An 18,364-nucleotide genomic window follows, 5' to 3' on the forward strand; every position below is an offset into this window, starting at 1 on the left:
TTTTTTTTTTGAGTTGATGTGGACTACAGCTCATTGAAAGGAACTCTTCTATTGAGTGTCTAAATCTCTAAGGTTCTTCTCATCCTCTTTTCACTCTTTCTTCCCCTCTTGATGGACTGCTTATGAACTGATACATCTTTATACTTTCCATTCATTAAATAGAAAGTGGAAAAAAACGGATAATTTGTTTCTAAAAGAAAAGGGGCTGAATGTGGATGGGACTACCTACATAATCTGAGTAACCAGTATGTCATAAATCTTTGGTGAGTTTTGTATTTGGAAACAATGTAGAATCCTATTTAAAAAAAAAAAAATACACACACATTCCTGACCAATTTTTGAGTATCACAACAGGTGTTGGTTTAACCTAGAAACAGGTGGGCAATGTGCTACTGGCTACTCTCTCAGTAACTGTGGCTGCAAAACATACTGGAATGGCATATACACACCAAAGCAGCAGCATGTCTTGACAAAGTGCCAAAGCTGGTTTTCAAAGAGGGAAGGATATATTTTACTACAATGCTTGCTTCCAGTAGGCCAATTCATGAAGTTCAAAAATATTAACTTCTCAGAAAATGACTGGTCTATCTTTTCCACTAATACTGAAATCAAGACCAACCTTTAAAGAAAATGAGATGGCTATTTATACTTGGGTTTGAATAAAAAGATCTCTGCAGGCAAATTTATTGAAATGGTTCTTGTACATTTGACATTCAAATAATAATAATCTGGGATAAAATCTGTTCCAAAGACTTAGCATTTCAGTCTATAGTATGTCGTAAGAAAGGAAAAAACATACATACCACCAACAAAATTCCATTTCTAAATTATTTAAAGGACATGTTTAATTATATCTCATGTTTTAAAATTATATATATATATAAAATCATCACTTCAATGTGATTTATCAGAGGTTAACCTTAAGAATATACAAACAAAATTTAACCTTTATAATAAGGCCATCCTCAGATGATTTTTATTTGCCCTCCTCCATAGCAATACTTCCCAAAAGCTAGCTTGTTTTCAACTCTCCAAAATAAATCACATATCTTAAGAAATATTCAAGTAGCCATACCAAAACTTATTTTTGCAAATTTCAAGAGACATTATAAACTCACTACAATAATGAAAACTAAAGCAGCATAGAGTATGGCAATACATATAACCCTTGGTTATGCCAAACATCTGCTAGAGACACAAGTCAAGTCAAAACAGTTGGTAACTACTGATAAATTCCATCATTAGGAAAAAGAAATAATTTGATTTGGGTCTCTCTATGCTGTATAATTTCAAAAGAAATAAGCTTGGCCCTCTGAGGTCTTTCCTAAAACAGAATACCTCCACCCAGAAGGCAAGCTTGAGTCTCCATTACCACAGCTTCCAAAACCTCATTTCTACTCTCTAGAGAAAATGAAGCATTCTAGCATGATGCCCAGTCCTATCAAACATTTATCACTACCCAATGCCAGATGCAGTCATCCAAAGCAGACATATTCCTCCCATAGCAGCACACATTTCATACCCACCACCAGATGAAGTCAAGAGTTTGTTGGTGTGGAGTGCTGGGTGCAGCTTCCAGCTCAGCGCCAGCCTGTTCGCTAATCAATCAATTCACCTCAGATGGAAACACTGACTCTGTCCACTCAACACATCGCTTTTTTTCTTCAGGAGTACTGGAATGACTGCAGCTATGTCTAAGGTTTATATTAATGACTTTATTTGAACTTTAAAGGAAACTAACTCCAGGTGAATTCTGGGAGACAGTGCAGATCTAGAATGAGAAAAAGCCTTCTTTAAGGGAAAACTGAGGAAATATAACAGCTAACTGAAGCTATGGTTCTCAGACAAGGACTTTGCCAGTTTTCGGGCACAAAATGCAACTGAGATGCCAGTTAAGTTCTAACACCTCACAGCCAGTGAGAAGTGCATAAAGCTCTGCAGGGTGAAGCAATTACGCACTTGCAGCCAAGAAGAACATCTAGGTCCTGAGACCTGGGCTGCTCTTGATCCTGGACGGTTGGTTCATTTCTTCCAGGTCACATTTGCAAAACATTACTGAATATTAATTTAAACAAGTAAACATCGATTTCTAAGACTTTTTACACATTGTAATGTACTCTCTTATGAAACACCTGTATAAAATTTAATATTTTCAGAGCAATAATTTTTCTAAAATTTTCAGAGAAAATAAATAATCTGTGCCATTACTTACATTCAGAAGCTATTGACTATAGAAACTAGAACTTTATGTTATGTAACTTGAGTAAATTGGAGAAGTTAAATCCAAGAGCCACAAAATGCCTCACTTATTCTTTCAAAGAAATTGTAACAGATAAGATTTGAAGAGATTTGGAGCGCACACTATCACAAAAATATGACTCATTAGGAACAAGCAGCCACAAGTTGGCATTTAAATGTTTAAGCTTTATGTTGTGTTATAATTCAACATATGGCCATGTACACTGTGGAACAGTTAAAATAGAATCATTTCCTGGATGGACAGGACAGCTCATGTCCTGATTTTTGCCAAACAGAATTCAGATCAATTAATAGAGTAGTTAAAATGAAAATGGGCCAACTGTTTTTGAACTATTGTAAGATTTGGCAAGCAGCTCCAACTCTGCCATGTGGTAGTCCCCTCCCCTCTCTTGAGCCATGTGGTGGAGAGGATTTGATGACTACTTGTGTCTGAGTAAAATTAAGTAATACTGCCACCCAAGTCCATAACAGTAAATATGGATGACTGTACCCTCACTAAAGGATGGATATGAGAAGGATAACTTCCAGAATCTATTCCCTGGAGAGGAATGTAAATGTATTATGATGGAACTAAGAGCCTATGACAATACATCATTTCTTCATTTCCAATCAGGTGGTTGCAAAAGCCAAAAATGTGAAGTTGCAATTAGTATCTAACAGTTCAATATTGGGAAACCTACCAAAGACCAATGTTTACATATCTCTACTGCTATTTTATTGATATAAATGATTGCTGGGTATGCAAATGCCCTGAGGGGAGGTACTGAAGATTTGGGGTTTTTTTTTTTTTTTTTTTTTTTTTTTTAATCTATATTCCCCAATCCCCTCATTAGGCAAAACCTAACACATAAGCTTTCGATAAAGGTTTGAGGAATAAAAAAATGAAGAAATGGGCTATTTTCCCCAGGCAATGTCTTTTCTTCCATAGCATTCAGTTTTAAGCAGAGACCCTCAAAGAAGGGCCTCCAGTCAAGGAAGGAATCAAATATGCTGCAAAACAAATAAACAAACTCACTGCCGTATAGAGTCGTTTTTGACTTACAGTGACCCCTCCTTGGGTTTCTGAGGCAGTGTCTCTATGGAAGCAGATTGCCCAGTCTTCCTTCAAATAGTGGCTGCAGAGTTTGAACTCTCGGCCTTCTAGTTAGCAGTCAAATGCTTTAGGCACTACACCACCAGAAAAACCATAAATAAAAAATATTGCTATCAAATGATTCTTTTCAATATATTTTGTTAATGACATTTATAGGAAATGCCTGGAGACTGTGGGATTGACTAAAGCCACATGGGGAGTGGTAAGTCACAAACTAGAATCTAGTTCTTTTAACCTCCATTTCAAAGAACTTTCCCTATCCCAAGTCAAAATGTTCTGTCTAGTATAACTTCACAGGATTTCCACAGGGAACACAATTCAAGATGGGCTTCTCCAGAAGATGTTATGGCAGAGCTTCTCTGATTCTCAAACAGCCATGTTTGCTAGAAGTTTACATCTGTGACTTCTTGCCCTTATTTGGTTTTAAAATCATACTATTTTATAAATTTAGCAATATAAGGCAGTGCAACAAAACACCACCAATGATATGCTTGTAAAATTCCTTTTTCCCTAATAATTAAAATAAAATTCAAAACCAGAAAGCTTCAACTGACCATAAATAAGGCATAAAGCATCGATCATTTTTGTATGCAAAAGTATTTTAGACCCTTCACCTTGTTGTCTTTTAACTTGGTGAAATGACAAGTTCACCCCAAAGAAATTAAGTGGTGCACTGAAGGTTTCACAGCAAGCTAGTGGCAGAGGCCAGTCTACCAGGAAATGTTTAATTCAATAGAATGTGATTTGGCAGTATTCATTCCTCTGACCAATATTTGTGAGCACCTCCTGTGTAGGAGAAGCCAAGCTAGAGATATAGGATTAATCTGGAGCCATTCTAACCACTGGGTGAGCACACAAGTAAGTGAGGGAGTCCACATCTATATCAACTATAACTTAAGTCTTAACTGGTATACTAGAACCAAGTCCTAACTGACAAGAAAACAATAAACTCTGTCATGAGCTGGTCGGTCAGCAAAGGTGTCACATCACATTAAGAAAAGGACACATGTGAGTGCTTCTTTTCCATTTTTTAAGATCATTCCCTGAGCTAATGATAAAAACTTGAGGAAATCTCTAAGATTCTTACTCTTTCCATCCTTTACCTTACTCCTCTTACTCGTAAAGGAAAAAGAAACCATGACAGAATCAAATCAGAGGATAGCTGGTCCTTGGCTATGGGACAGATTCACTTAATTAAACAAATGAAATGAATAAAGCACATAGTGACAAGCAAATATTATGTGCTCAGTAAAAGTCATCATTCACTTATTATTAGATATGTATCATTGTGAAATGGCCATAGAAGCTGGAGAGAACAATAATAAGCAGTTTCTTCTTCTCTCACATCACCATTTAAAAACTATGGAAGTTCTTAAACTTTGACCATTTTACTGGACAACTTCCCAAAGAGTGCATCCTGTAAGCTCTTAACAATAATGACTTTTGTAATTTCAACAGATTTCATTCTGAAAAACTGCATTATTCCAACTGCCCCCTAGTGAGCTATCTGGGAAAGAGAGGATGTTTTCTCCTTTTCAGGAATATGATTTTAAATTTGGGGAAAAAAAAAAAAAAAAAAAAACTGCCATCAAGTAAATTCATAATTTTTCTAAGCCACAAGCTCATGTTAGGTTGGCCTGGGCTGAGTCTCGCATCTGATTTGTTATTATAACTATGCCCTATAAATTGTTGTTGTTTTAAGTATGCACACATACAATAAAGATGTATTTCTACAGGTTATGCACGTTTGAAGGCGGCTGCACAGGCCCCAGACGGCCTATTCCCAGCATACTTGACATAGTTCCTTGGAGGGTGCGGAAAGGTGACAGCTCTACCCACCGGGTCGACCCCACTGCTGTGCTTGAATTTCCAAGGCCATGCCACTTTCTCCCAGCAAGCCAGAAGGGAAGGGGCTGCTGCTCGGTGGTCAGAGGTCGGTCCGAGGCAAGGCTTTGTCCTCCCGCGCGCCTCCAGTGCCCACAGCATCGCGTAGAGTTTTGGCACCACAAGTACCCCCGACCCAGCACCTGGGCGGCGGAGCCCCGCCCCACGCCGGCCGCCGCCGCTGCGGCTCGAATTTGCGGCGGGGCAGGTGAATTCTTCTTCCCGCAGCTGGATGAATAATGAATGAAGCCAGGAGAAGCCGAGAGCCCGGCGCTGAAGATTAAGCAGTCTCCCTCCGAGCCTGCCGGCTCCCTTCCCCCTTCCTAAGCGCTAGCTGGGCGACTTCCTCGGCTCCTCGGAGCAAGTGGGAGCTCCGAGCACGCCACGGCCTCGCGCCCGGCCTCCCACGACTCCAAAACTATATTTACTTATTGATTCATTTGTTTGGCTGAGTCCAGATTGCTTTGATATCATGGCCACAACTCTCGCAGTCTCCTCCTTTCTCTCTGACCAGCTCTGGGATTTTACATGTACGTTGGAGCCCCGGAGGAAAACCAGGAGGCAGAGGGTGAAGTTAAAAAAAAAAAATGAATCTCAACTCTTACCACTTTTTTCTGGGGAGGCAGGAGGGCTTGTGACTCGCTATACTTGGGAGATTTTTTTAGGGCAAATTAATTTTCCAGCGCACACCAGCTAATTATAAAATCTTAACTGGACTTTTAAGTGGAGACTTACAAAAGGGCGAGGAAGACGCGTGAGCGATGGGGACCTTAGAGGGGCGGATTTTATGTTTCATGGGAGGCAGAAATATTTTTATGTAGGTAACAGCAATTAATCGCTCCTCACCTACTCTCCAATTAGTTGCTTCCCCTTCGGGGACAGGTGGACGGGGAAAAGTGAAGAGAATCCCATTTCCGAGATGCACCCCAAACGGCCCCCCACTCACCCAAACGCACACATAACAGGGAGGAAGGAGAGGATCATAATGGAAATACGAGTAGGAATCTTCGCAGCAAAAGCCCATTCTAGTTTCACTCCTACTGACTCCTCAAAAAAACTCCCACTCGACCATAAACCCGCTGAGCTTTTCACACTGACTCTCTGTCTCACTCACATACACACACACACACACACACACACACACACACCGCTCTCTTACCTTCGGAATGATGAGGCAATACTGCAAATTCTGCCAATGCAAGGGCCACTCCGAGCCACACTTTGAGAACACCCATCGCAGTCTCGGCACCCACGCTACAGGAGCTCAATCTCTGGCATCCAAGAACCGCCTGTCCGCCAAAACGCCGGCTTCCGCGCCGTGGGCTAGGGCGCTCCGAGGGTGGCGGGCGGCGGACGGTGACCTCCGGGGAAACGAGATGGGCCGGCAGAGAGCTACACTCCCATCAGCCCGGAGGCGCCGGGCCGGACGGGGGATTCAGTTCCCTCCCTGCCCGGGCGGAGAGCGCGCCAAGCTCTCCAGCAAAGCAGGACGCCAACGTGGGCTGAGCCTGGAGAATCAAAGAGGAGGCAGAGCGCAGTTGTCCGCGGTCAAATTCTCTCCCAAAAGTTGCGGTCACTGGCTGTTCGGATCTCCCAGCATTTCCCTCGGCTAAACCTGCCCGTTCCGGGCCCGCAACAGTGGAGATCCCCGCTCAGGTTCCTCGGAAGCAGCTTTTTAAAGTTCGCTTGGCACCCTACGTCGGCGCTGCGTCGGCAGAGGGGTCGCGGGGTAGCCTCGAAAGACCCACCCACACCCGGGTCTGCGCTCGGCGGACCTCAGCCGCCAGCGCCCGCTCACGGGAAACTTTGTGTCGCGCTGCGGGCAGCTCCCGGGACCCGTCCGCGCTGCAGCCGCACCGCGCCGCCACAGCCTCCGCTCCCTGCAGCAGACTGTTGGAAAGCTGCGGAGGGAACACCCGGCGGCGTGGGGGGCGCTGCTGCTACTTTCTCGCCCCCGCCCCTCGCGGATGTGAAGAGGGCTGCGGGGGTGCGGCGTGCTCCACGCCAGCACCCACCTCCGGCACCTTACACCCAGGAGTGGGTCTGCAGAGTCGAGGTGTGACTACGGGAGGGGAGGAGGAGCTGTAATGAATGCTCAGAGGCGACAGCTAAAGGCTGGAAGAGACCCCCGAACTCAATGCCACCCGGGCGAGAAAGCCCGGAAACGCACTAAATAAGGCCCCGTCTGGATCCCCCAGTTTAAAGGACACATGCTCCGCCTTCCTCCGCTTCCCTCCTTCCTCTCTCCTTTGCTCGGTGTGAAAATGGACCCGGGGACTCGGAGCTTTGGCAGAGATTCCAGAGAGTCACGTGGGAAGGGTAGAAACGGGGCTGGGGGAAGCAGAGAGAGCAACCTGATCCCCTTGTTCATTCTACAGGAGTTCAGACTTGGCTTTGTCTGGGGCGGGAACAAAAGTGGTCACACCGGAGTGGGGGGGGGGCGGGAGGAGAAGGTGACGTGGTCCTTGCTCCGGCTCCATTGAAGGCTCAAGAACCGACTTCACACCCCTCAGCTTGAGGAGAAACCAGTTCCAGGGTGGGGGTGGGGTGTGCATTGAAGGCCCAAGCACAACCCCAGCCTCCCCCACCCTCCCCGCCACTCCTGCTGGACTAACTGCCGTTGGCGAACCTGATCCGTCCTCTTCTCGCTGGGACCCTGGATCATCGCAACTGGGGTTTTACCAGCAGCTTAGAAGCATCTTGACGTGTGTGTCCTTAGCTTCCCGCCGCGAACGCACCTTTACCCTCTCCTGCTGCAACGCTATCAGTGGAACAGAACGTGTTCTCAGCGCAGCGGGTTCAGCTGCGCCCCCAAATGCCAATGGCCTGTAATTAAAGGGTCGTCTAGGATGTGCACTTGAAGAGTGGAGGCCTTGACTCCCCGCCAGGGCTGAGTGACGGGAGCTATTTTTATAGGACCAAATAAAAATAGCTGGTCCGGGATTCATCATTTTATAAGATGGAAATGGTTGCATGACAGACATGCTTGCTGAGTTCTGTAGGCCCAGAAAATAAATATTTTGAGTTGCTCAGCTGAGCCCAGATGGGTGAGCTTGTCAGAGGGGAGTTTGTAGGAGCACTGAATGCCTAGCTGTGAATTGGCTGGGGTCCTACTTGTTTCTGCCTCCAGTCTTCACCACCATGGTACACCTAGCCCACATTCTGACTGAGCACAGGCGCCGCTTGGAACGATTAGCTTTGGGAATAACTCATAATTTGTAACTGGCAGGTCACTGTGACATTATTTAGCAAAAAAAAAAAAAAAAAGGGGGGGGGGAATCTTTGACAACGTGCTTAATTCTTTAATACGTAAAAGGTCGAGAAGTTGTACAACACTCCCTCAGTCACTCCACGGAGCTATGGTTGTCTTCAGGGCAGAGACTGGTTTATTTACCTTTAGAAGTGAAGCCCTATGGCACCTAACATATAGCAAGGTGTTCACTAACGTTCGTTGGAAGAATTGACTAAGCAAAGTAGTAAGTCCCCAGAAGGGTGGTTATAACCAACTGGGGTTGGAAAAACACACATATTTTTAAAATTTGTATTTCTTTTCTACTGTTGTTATTGTTGTTGTTATGTGCCGTCGAGTCAAACCCATATCTACTAGTGAGGTAAAATACTTTTTCTTATATTTTTTGTATTTCTTTTGTATGTGTGTCTGAATGGCCTGTTTATATTTCTTTTTAATTGTTTTTGTTTTGTTTGTTTTCTATGAAGAATTGCAAAGACTGTCCACATATTCATGATATTAATCCTTTTCTATGGATTTGGATAATGCTTTGCAGAAAGGGAGTAGCTACTTACCTTTTTATTTTGGGGGGAAAGGATAGTTTCCCCGGCAGTGTCATTGGAAAGATGTGCTAGTCCAAAACCAAAAAAAAAAAAAAAAAAAAAAGTTTATATGTAGAACTTTTCCTGGGTAGAATAAATCGAAAATCCCAAGTATTTTGTATTGGTATCTTTGTGTTTTATTGTCCTCAGGGCAGCCATCCAACCCTAGCACACTGGTTTCTTCACATCAGTTGTCTAAGGCTGGGGTCTCTTCTCATTGGTCAGTGCCCTTACCTCACCAGTTAAATAATTTTAATATCACCTCTGTGCCGACCATAGCAACACCACAGAAGGCCAACCATCAGAGGTCACTGACAATGCCAAATGGTCACAGTACATTTAATTTGCTTCCCTTGAAGATTATACTGACTCTTCTGTTTTGAATAAATAAAAGTCCTACAGAGCTGGATCTGAATCACCCTGCACCTTATCATTGCATCCTGACTTTCAGATTTCTCTTTATTTATTGTTCCCTGTATCACCAATTAACTTCTAGTTTTAGAAGACTTTAAACTAGAATGATCTTTAGAAGCAAGGATGGTGAGACTTAGACTTGCTTATTTTGGACACATCATCAGGAAACACTAATCGCTAAACAAGGACATCATAGTTGTTAAAGCAAAGGCTCAGCAGAAATGAGGGAACCCTTCAATGAGATGGATGATATAGTAGCCACAACAGTGTACTCAAACATGCTAATGATCGTAAAGATGGCACAGGTCCAAGCAATGTTTTGTTCTGTTATACATAGGTCACCATAAGTCAGAGCCAACTCAGTGGTAATAATACTACCACCATCATCACCTAAGGAGCTCTGGTGGTGTAGTGCCTAAGGCATTAGACTGCTAACCAGAAGGCTGGTGGTTCAAACCCACCAGCCACTTCTCAGAAGGAAGATTGGGCAATCTACTTCCCACTCCTCAGAAGGAAGGTTGAGCAATCTACTTCCATAGGGATACCACCTCAGAAATCCAAGGAGGGGTCGCTATGAGTCAGATCTGATTCCATGGCAGTGAGTTGGGGTTTTGGTTTAACCTGTTGTTGTTATGTGCCCTCAAGTTGGACCCAACTCATAGCAACCCCTCCTTGGATTTCCAAGCTGGTATCACTACAGAAGTAGATTGCTCAACCTTCCTTCTGAGGAGTGGATGGTGGGTTTGAACTGGCAGACTTCTGGTTAGCAGTCAAGTGCTTTAGGCACTACGCTACCAAAGTGCCTAGATAGTCATGGCAATGAGGAAAAAAAAAAAAAAGAATTACTGAAAATTTTATAGGAAACTTTATATATATATATAGTAACCTTGCCACCATGCTGAGCTGAATTTGTATTTATTTCTATTGATAGACCTGAGAGGAGGCCAGAAATAAAAAGAAGAGGTGAAAGAGAAAGAAAACAGGTTTTCCAAATACCCTTTGCTTTTGCTTCAGATGAAGAAAGTATTCCAAAATAGCACCTCTCCCCAGTTCCAATTTATATAATTATTGAGAAAATTGATAGCCCTGTAAATTAAATATTAAGCAGGCATTAAAATTATATCTTAAAAATATTCACTGACTTGGAATGATGTTTTTAAATATGTTGAGTAAAAATTAGGTTATAAAGCAATAATATGTCCCATGTTTTTCCTTGTACACTCATACTTCTGCACTCATAAACACATGCACATGTGTTTTGGTATATATGTCAAAGGATATACACCAAAATATTGTCACTCAGATTCCAGGCACCTTTTCATTTCTCTTTGTAGCTTATACATATTTTCTTATTCTTCTGTACTGAACATATATTTACTTCTATAATGCAAAATTACATTGCAGGGATTTTGAAATAATCAAATAAATCAACTCAGACTTACTTAAACTAAGTAGAAAACACAACAAAAGCCTGTTGTCTCAAGTGCATTCTGATTCATGGTAGCCCCACGTGTTGCAGAGTAGAACTGTTTCATAAGATTGTCTTAGCTATAATCTTTATGGAAGCAGATTGTCAGCTTTTCTTCCATGGTACTGCTGATGAGTTCAAACCACCAATTTTTAGTTTAGTGGTCAAATGCAAACCATTTGCACCATCATAGACCTTAAACTAACTATATGTGGAATTTATTGTCTGTCATAACTAGAAACTAAGGTTTACCCTAGAGGATCATCATATTTGGTTCAATTTAGCAGTCCAGTGATGCCACAAAGGACCTGAATTATTTCTTTCTCTCCACTCATGCTTTGGGTAAATATTACTCATGCTTACATTTTCCCAGTCCACTCACAGTTGTATAAGTGGGGCCATGTGACTAGATCTAAATTTGCATTCTCATATTCTGCAAAGCACATGGTTGTGGATATCTGAATAAAAATTTGGTAGTTAATAAGAGAAGATGGAATGGCTACTGGGGAGATAGGTAAAATGACCAGTCTAAAAAATCTTTTTAACCACATACCTAGAAAGAAAATAAAGGGCCTATGAAGCACTAGTTAAGGAGCTCTGGGTGGCGTAGTGCCTAAGGCATTTGACTGCTAACAAGAGGTTGGAAGTTCAAACCCCCCAGCCACTCTGCAGAAGGAAGACTGAGCAATCTACTTCTGTAAAGATTTACCACCTCCGATACCCAAAGTGTGTCGCTATGAGTCAGAATTGACTCTATGGCAATGAGTTGGTTTTTTTTTGTTGTTGTTTTTTTTTTAAATGAAGTGCTAATTACCAAATATAGTCTCTATGAGGGAAAACTCACCAAGGTGCGAAGCTTGCTCTTAAAGTCAGTTTGTTTTCAAGGTATTATTTCCAACATAATACAACTGGAAATCAACTTTAGTGAACTCAAGACCCCTGATATGTCTGGCCCTCCCAACCCCATCAGCAAGGCTTTAAGGACTTCAAATGACAAGAAACAACCCATCCTACCTTCTCAGAAGTAAACTCACGACTGGGATTATTTTCAGTACAACCCAAAGATATTGGATTCCACAAGCCTAGGAAAGACTCTAGGAAATGACACTCAGGATGCAGTCAAGTTCTAAGATTAATTGCTTGACTGACTTCAGAGAAGTCATTAATAGATCTTCTAAGTCCTCATTGGAGCTCTGGTAGTGCAGTGGTTAAGGCACTTAGCTGCTAACCAAAAGGTCAACAGGTCAAACCCATCAACTCTGTGGGGAAAGATGAGGCAGTCTGCTTCTGTAAAGATTTACAGCCTGAGAAATCCTATGGAGCAGTTCTCCTCTGTCCTATAGAGTTGCGATGAGTCAGAATCAACTTGATGGCAGTGGTTTTGGTTTTGTTTTTTAAGTCTTCATCTAAAAAGGAAATAATAATAGTTGGGGACTGCTTATCAAAACTGGTTTTTTTTGAGGCTCAAAATAAGAAAATGGATATGATAGTCTTTTGAAGCATTAAGAGCACTATGCAAGTGTAAAGCATTATTATTAAGAACTTCCAGCTAGGTCAAGTGTTTTTATATGAGAGAGAGTTTTAAGCTATGAATAATTATCTAGTTGTAATTGGATGTATAAATGCTCCCAGAGGTCTATTTCAGCAGACTATTCGGATAAATCAAAACTGATGATGATGATGATATCTTCCTCTAATCATGAATAAGAAGTAGTAAGCAAAGATAAATGATCTCATACCTTGATCAGTGTAACAAGACTGACTACCACTTAGTTTCTCTTAGTTTCTTTATTTTTGAAAGATTTTCAGTAAGAATATAATTGAATCTGTAACTTTTAGTATCAATGTGAGTCTGATATTTCTACTCACCCTAAACCATTAGCTTTTAATTTTGCTGGTTCTCTCCCTTATTCTATGAATATCTATTAATAGCATTAAGTCTGACTTCGGTGCCTCTGGAGTTATTAAATCTTAAAATGATTGTGGACTTTGAAAAGACAGTGAAAAACTGGCCAATGGTTCTCATGGGAGTCGCCTGGCAGACAGGCAGTCCTGAACCTGCTGTCATTTTTAGGAGGTTACAGAGTTGAGAAATATTTCCCCTGTGGATACAAGACAAAAAGAAGGTGAGAAAGCAGTCCGTGAAGAACCATGACCCTGTGTCCCTTCACATCTTGTTTGGAACTAAAAACTATAAGGAATTTTCTGAAGTGCTTCAGAGATGGGAGAAATGTTTGTATCTCCTTGAGTTGGTTACCTTTATCAGCTTGAGCACTTTCTTTCAGTATCTACCATTAAGTTTCTTCTCACCAGAGCATTATCAACCTAAATCTGAATAAATGGTGGGTCAAACATGTTATCGGTATAAAATACTTAACTGGCAATAAACAATAACAACAAAAAACTCACTGTCGTAATGTTGGTCCCAATTCATAGCGACTTCTCCTTGGGTTTCCAAGGCAGTATCACTACGGAAATAGATTGCTCAATCTTCCTTCTGGGGAGTGGTTGGTAGGTTGGTTGGAACCACCAACCTTCTGATTAGCAGTCAAATGCCTTAGGCGCTATGCCACCAGAGCTCCTTACAATAAAGTAAGATCAAAACATTTCCTAAAATAAAAAGATATGTACAGTCTTAATATACCTATGTGTTCTAGTGAGGGAAAGACTTACTACAAAGAAGGAAATTTATACAAACAAATAAATAAGAAGAGTTATTCCAAAAGTGCAATTAATTCCATAGCCATCCAAGGACAGAACCAAAGATTTTGCACATATGTACATAATATCATCTAGTATGGCTAGAAATTCTCCCTCCACTTAAAAAAAAAAAAAAAAACCAAAGAAAAGTTTTCTACTCTGTTTTTTTAAAATTTATTTTAATATAAAAGGGCATATTTTTCATTCACAACTATATTTTGAAATCCTCTTACGGTCTGAGTATATTAAAAGTCTAAAAATACTCTTTGAACTGATATGGGAAGTTATTTATATGGTGTTACTTTACATAAATCACCAAAAAATAATCTCAGTTGCTTCAAACAGACATTTTCAATATAATTGTGTGGATTCCATAAATGGCTACAGTGATAAATAAAACTCTAATAAACAGATACATTAATTAGTATTATTTATAGCATAAAGCACTCCATCCAGAGTATTGCCTTCCTAACTCGGGCAGCTGCAGGAGTCCCTTACAGTGCCCATGTGTTTGGAAGGAAACCTGCCTGTGTGCATTTAGCCACAGAGCTCTTCAGTTAATCCACTGTCTGGTATCTCCAAACACCATATCCATTTAGGAAAGAAGCAACTAAAGTTTACTGTTGCTGAGGAAATACACATCCACTACCTGTATTGTTAAATCTATTCCTTTCATAAATATGAATGGACAACTGAAATCAAATCACATTTGAGAAAAGAACCATAGCTTGAAACAGAAATATAAAGATGAGCAAAAACAAATAACAACTTATCCCAGTGCAAAATATCTCAGGTTCGTGAAAGATTGAGTGTACAAAACAGAAAAAAATGGTGAGCAAAAATCTTAATAAATATTATAAAAACTTAAAAGGTGGTTAAAATTTAAACTAAATAATGATAATGCAATTTTTGAAGCATAAAATAAATGTTGAAAGGATTTTTAAAAGAGAAGCTATAATGCAAGGAAAAGTACAATAATTTTGAATTAAAATAACAATTCCTAGAAACTAGTGTTAAAAAAGGAGCTAAAAAAGAGAAGTTTCAAAAGTTGTGCATTAGAAGTCTCATCTGGAAAGGGGAAAGTGAGGGAGTGTGGGAAGTGGGGAATAAAATGGTGAAGATTATTGCCCTAATTTAATTTTAGGATGTTCAAATAGAGATGTAGAGCAGAATTTGGAATGTATGGTATATGTATGTGTGGAGAGGGGCAAAGGAGATAGAAGGGTATAGAGAGGGGAAGGATGGAAATAGTGAGACAGAATTAGATCTTCTTCACGCTCCAGAAAGTAGAAGGTGAATTTCCTTTTCAAACACAGAGTGAACAGGTATAAACATTGTCTGTATATTAATCCATAAATAAAATATAATAATTTCAAGAAATAAAAAAATACACAGCATATTTTCTAAAAACAGTTCAATAAAAGTAGATATTACAAAGAAAAGAATCATTTAAAAATAATTTTTAAAACTATACTTCAAAATTTAAAAATATTTATATAAATAATTCATGGTTTAACAGAATATCAGAGGAAAAAATTAATGAGAAGAAAATATTAATGACAGAAGACAATGATCAAAACTTATGTAATATAATCAAATGTTGTTGTTGTTGTTGTTATGTGCCGTCGAGTCAGCCCTGACTCATAGCGACCCCTCCTTGGGTTTCCGAGGCAGTATCACTACGAAAGTAGGATTGCCCAACCTTCCTTCCGAGGAGTGGCTGGTGGGTTTGAACCGCCAGCCTTCTGGTTAGCAGTCAAGTGCCTTAGCCACTATCAAATATGATACTCAAAGCAGTAAAATGAAGAATAATTATACCTTAAAAGCATTTATTAAAACTAAGAAATATTGGAAACTAAAATTTTAACTCAAGTCAAGAGAAATATATACATATATATATATATATATATATATATATATATAAATTAAGTTCAGAGAAATTCAAAGGAATGAATTAATTAATGAACACAAAAGCATGAATTAATTAAATACAAAACAAAAACATAACTCCATATTAATGAAATCAAAAGCATATTTTTAGAGAGACAAATAAAATGACCAAATATTAGCAATTTAATTAATGAAAAAAGAGAAGGCACAAATATAATTGCCTTTTGCCAAGACTTGAAGAAGGACACTAGGGAGGGGAGTCCTTACGGTCTTGAAGACCTCTCTGGTGACTTTTCTTTGCAGGCTAGGATGGGAAAAGCTTCCATCTAACTAGTCCTCCAGATGTGAAACAAGAGATATCATTGCTGATGGCAGATGGGTCTTAGCTGAAAGCAAAGAATACAAGAAAGATGTTTATTTATGTTGCATTGACTATGCAAAAGCAATTGACTGTGTGGATCATAACAAATTATGGATAACGTTGGGAAGAATAGGAACTTCAGAACACTTAATTGTGTTCATTAGGAACCATGGACTAAGAGGCAGTCTTTCAAATGTTGTTGTTGGGTGCCGTCGAGTCATTTCCAACTCATAGCGACCCCATGCACCGCAGAAAAAAAACACAGCTGGATCTCGCATCAGCTCCACGATCCTTGCTATACTTGAGCCCATTGTTGTAGCCACCATGTCAATCCATCTCGTTGAAGGCCTTCCCCTCTTTTGTTGACCCTCCACCTTGCCAAGCATGACATCCTTCTCCAGGGAGGGGTCACTATGAGTCAGATTCTACTCGACAGCTGTGAGTTTGTTTGTTTGTTTGTTTTTAGAAAGGTACTAAATCAGAGTGTCCAGAAATCCTGATTATTTTCTCTATTCCAATGCAGTCTCCCTAGTAAATGCCACTAAGTTGGCATGATAGTGGGTCCTTCCTCAACAGAATGCCCAGCCTTCCCTTCATTCAAGGGCTCCAGGTTTGAAAATGTGTTGAAGGGCCACCACTCCTGATTGTGATGATTCAAATCAGACTGCTTTCAATACATATAGAACTTTTCCATTTATTCAAACAAGTAACACAGTAGTGGACTGCACATCTGCAGATTAGGAAACAATCCACAAGACAATCCTTTCCTCTGACACCAATTTCAAGTTTGGGAGGCCCAAAGAACACCCAAAGAACTCACAAAACTCGTGGAGAGCTGTTATGTTAAGGATTGTGGTGTACTTAGCAAAAGGATACAGATAAAAATCAGCCAAGAGAAGAGATTCATGAGACAGAGTCCAGGAAAGTTGCAAGCATAAAGACTTTTCATTTTCCTCTCCCAGTGGAATAATGGACAGTGCTGTCTTAGGCTGGGTTCTCTAGAAAAGCAAAACCAATGAAACTCATATCTATCTATCTATCTATCTATCTAGCTAGCTAGCTAGCTAGCTAGCTATATATTGAGAGAAGTTTATCTCAGGGAACTGGCTCACACAGTTGTAGAGGCTGGCAAGTCCCAAGTTCATGGGTCAGATGTCAAGCTGGAGGGTTCTCCCAACTCATGCATCTGCAGGGGCTGATGAACCCAAGATTGGCAGTATAGCAGGCTGTTGGCTCAGAGGATGATGACTTCAAGATTTGCAGGTAAAATAGCAGATTATTGGCTCACAGGTTGTAAAGACAAAAATCCCAAGATTGGAAGGCAATATGGCAGGCTACTGGTTCAGCTCCAGGAACCAGATGATGATGAGCTAGATGCAGGATCCAGTAGAAAGCCAGAGAATTTTCCCAGGACATCCACATATATGTTGGAAGTAGGCTAAACCTCTGAGGAATTTGCCTTTCAACTGACTGACTGCTCATAGCACATCTCATCATGAAAGTGATTACATTACATCAAATCTCATATGTGGGGATGACTACATCACAATTGCTTAAATCACTTAGAATCATGGTCCAACCAACTTCACACACAAGCTTAAAAATCGCACAGTGCTAACAATTTCCAGTACAAATGTCCAACAATATGCACACAGTATTGCCAACCAGGGACGCTCACTTGAGTCTTTATGCCCAGAGATTTTATGCCCAGAGATTTTATTGCAGGGTTGGTCATGCAGACATGGTTGATTGGCTGCATGGCTGACTTTTGAGCTATTATCACAAAGATCTCACTATAAATCACATTGGTAAACTATGCAGCATGGCATAGAACACACAGGTAAACAAAGATTCTTATCAGGCAGAGTATTCCAAGGGCTTAGACATCACCTCTCACAAGATGGGAGCAATGGACATACTTCTCTATGGGTAAGTTTATTTCTGTACTGTTGTTGTTGTTGTTAGGTGCCATCAAGTTGTTTCTGACTCACAGCAACCCCATGCACAGCAGAACGAAACACTGCCTGATCCTGCGCCAGCTCCATGATCCCTTCTATACTTGAGCCCGTCATCACAGCCACGGTGTCAATCCTTCTCTTTGAAGGCCTTCCCCTCTTTCGTCAACCCTCCACCTTACCAAGTATGACATCCTTCTCCAGGGAATGGTCCATTCTGACAACATGACAAAAATAGGTGAGACGAAGTCTGGCCATTCTCGCTTCCAAGGAGCATTTCAGGTGCACTTCGTCCAGGGCAGATCTGTTAGTTCTTTTAGGAGTCCATGGTACTTTCAGCATTCTTCGTGAGCACCACAACTCAAAAGCAACTCTTCTTCGGTCTTCCTTATTCATTGTCCAGCTCTCACATGCATACGAGGTGATTGGAAATATCATAGCTTGTGTCAGGTGCACCTTAGTCGCCAAGGAGACATCCTTGCTCCTCAGCACTTGAAACAGTTCCTTCG

Source organism: Orycteropus afer, unplaced genomic scaffold (genome assembly GCF_000298275.1).
Source record: "Orycteropus afer afer isolate SDZICR_OR568_19922 unplaced genomic scaffold, OryAfe1.0 scaffold00270, whole genome shotgun sequence".
Classification (NCBI taxonomy): domain Eukaryota; kingdom Metazoa; phylum Chordata; class Mammalia; order Tubulidentata; family Orycteropodidae; genus Orycteropus; species Orycteropus afer.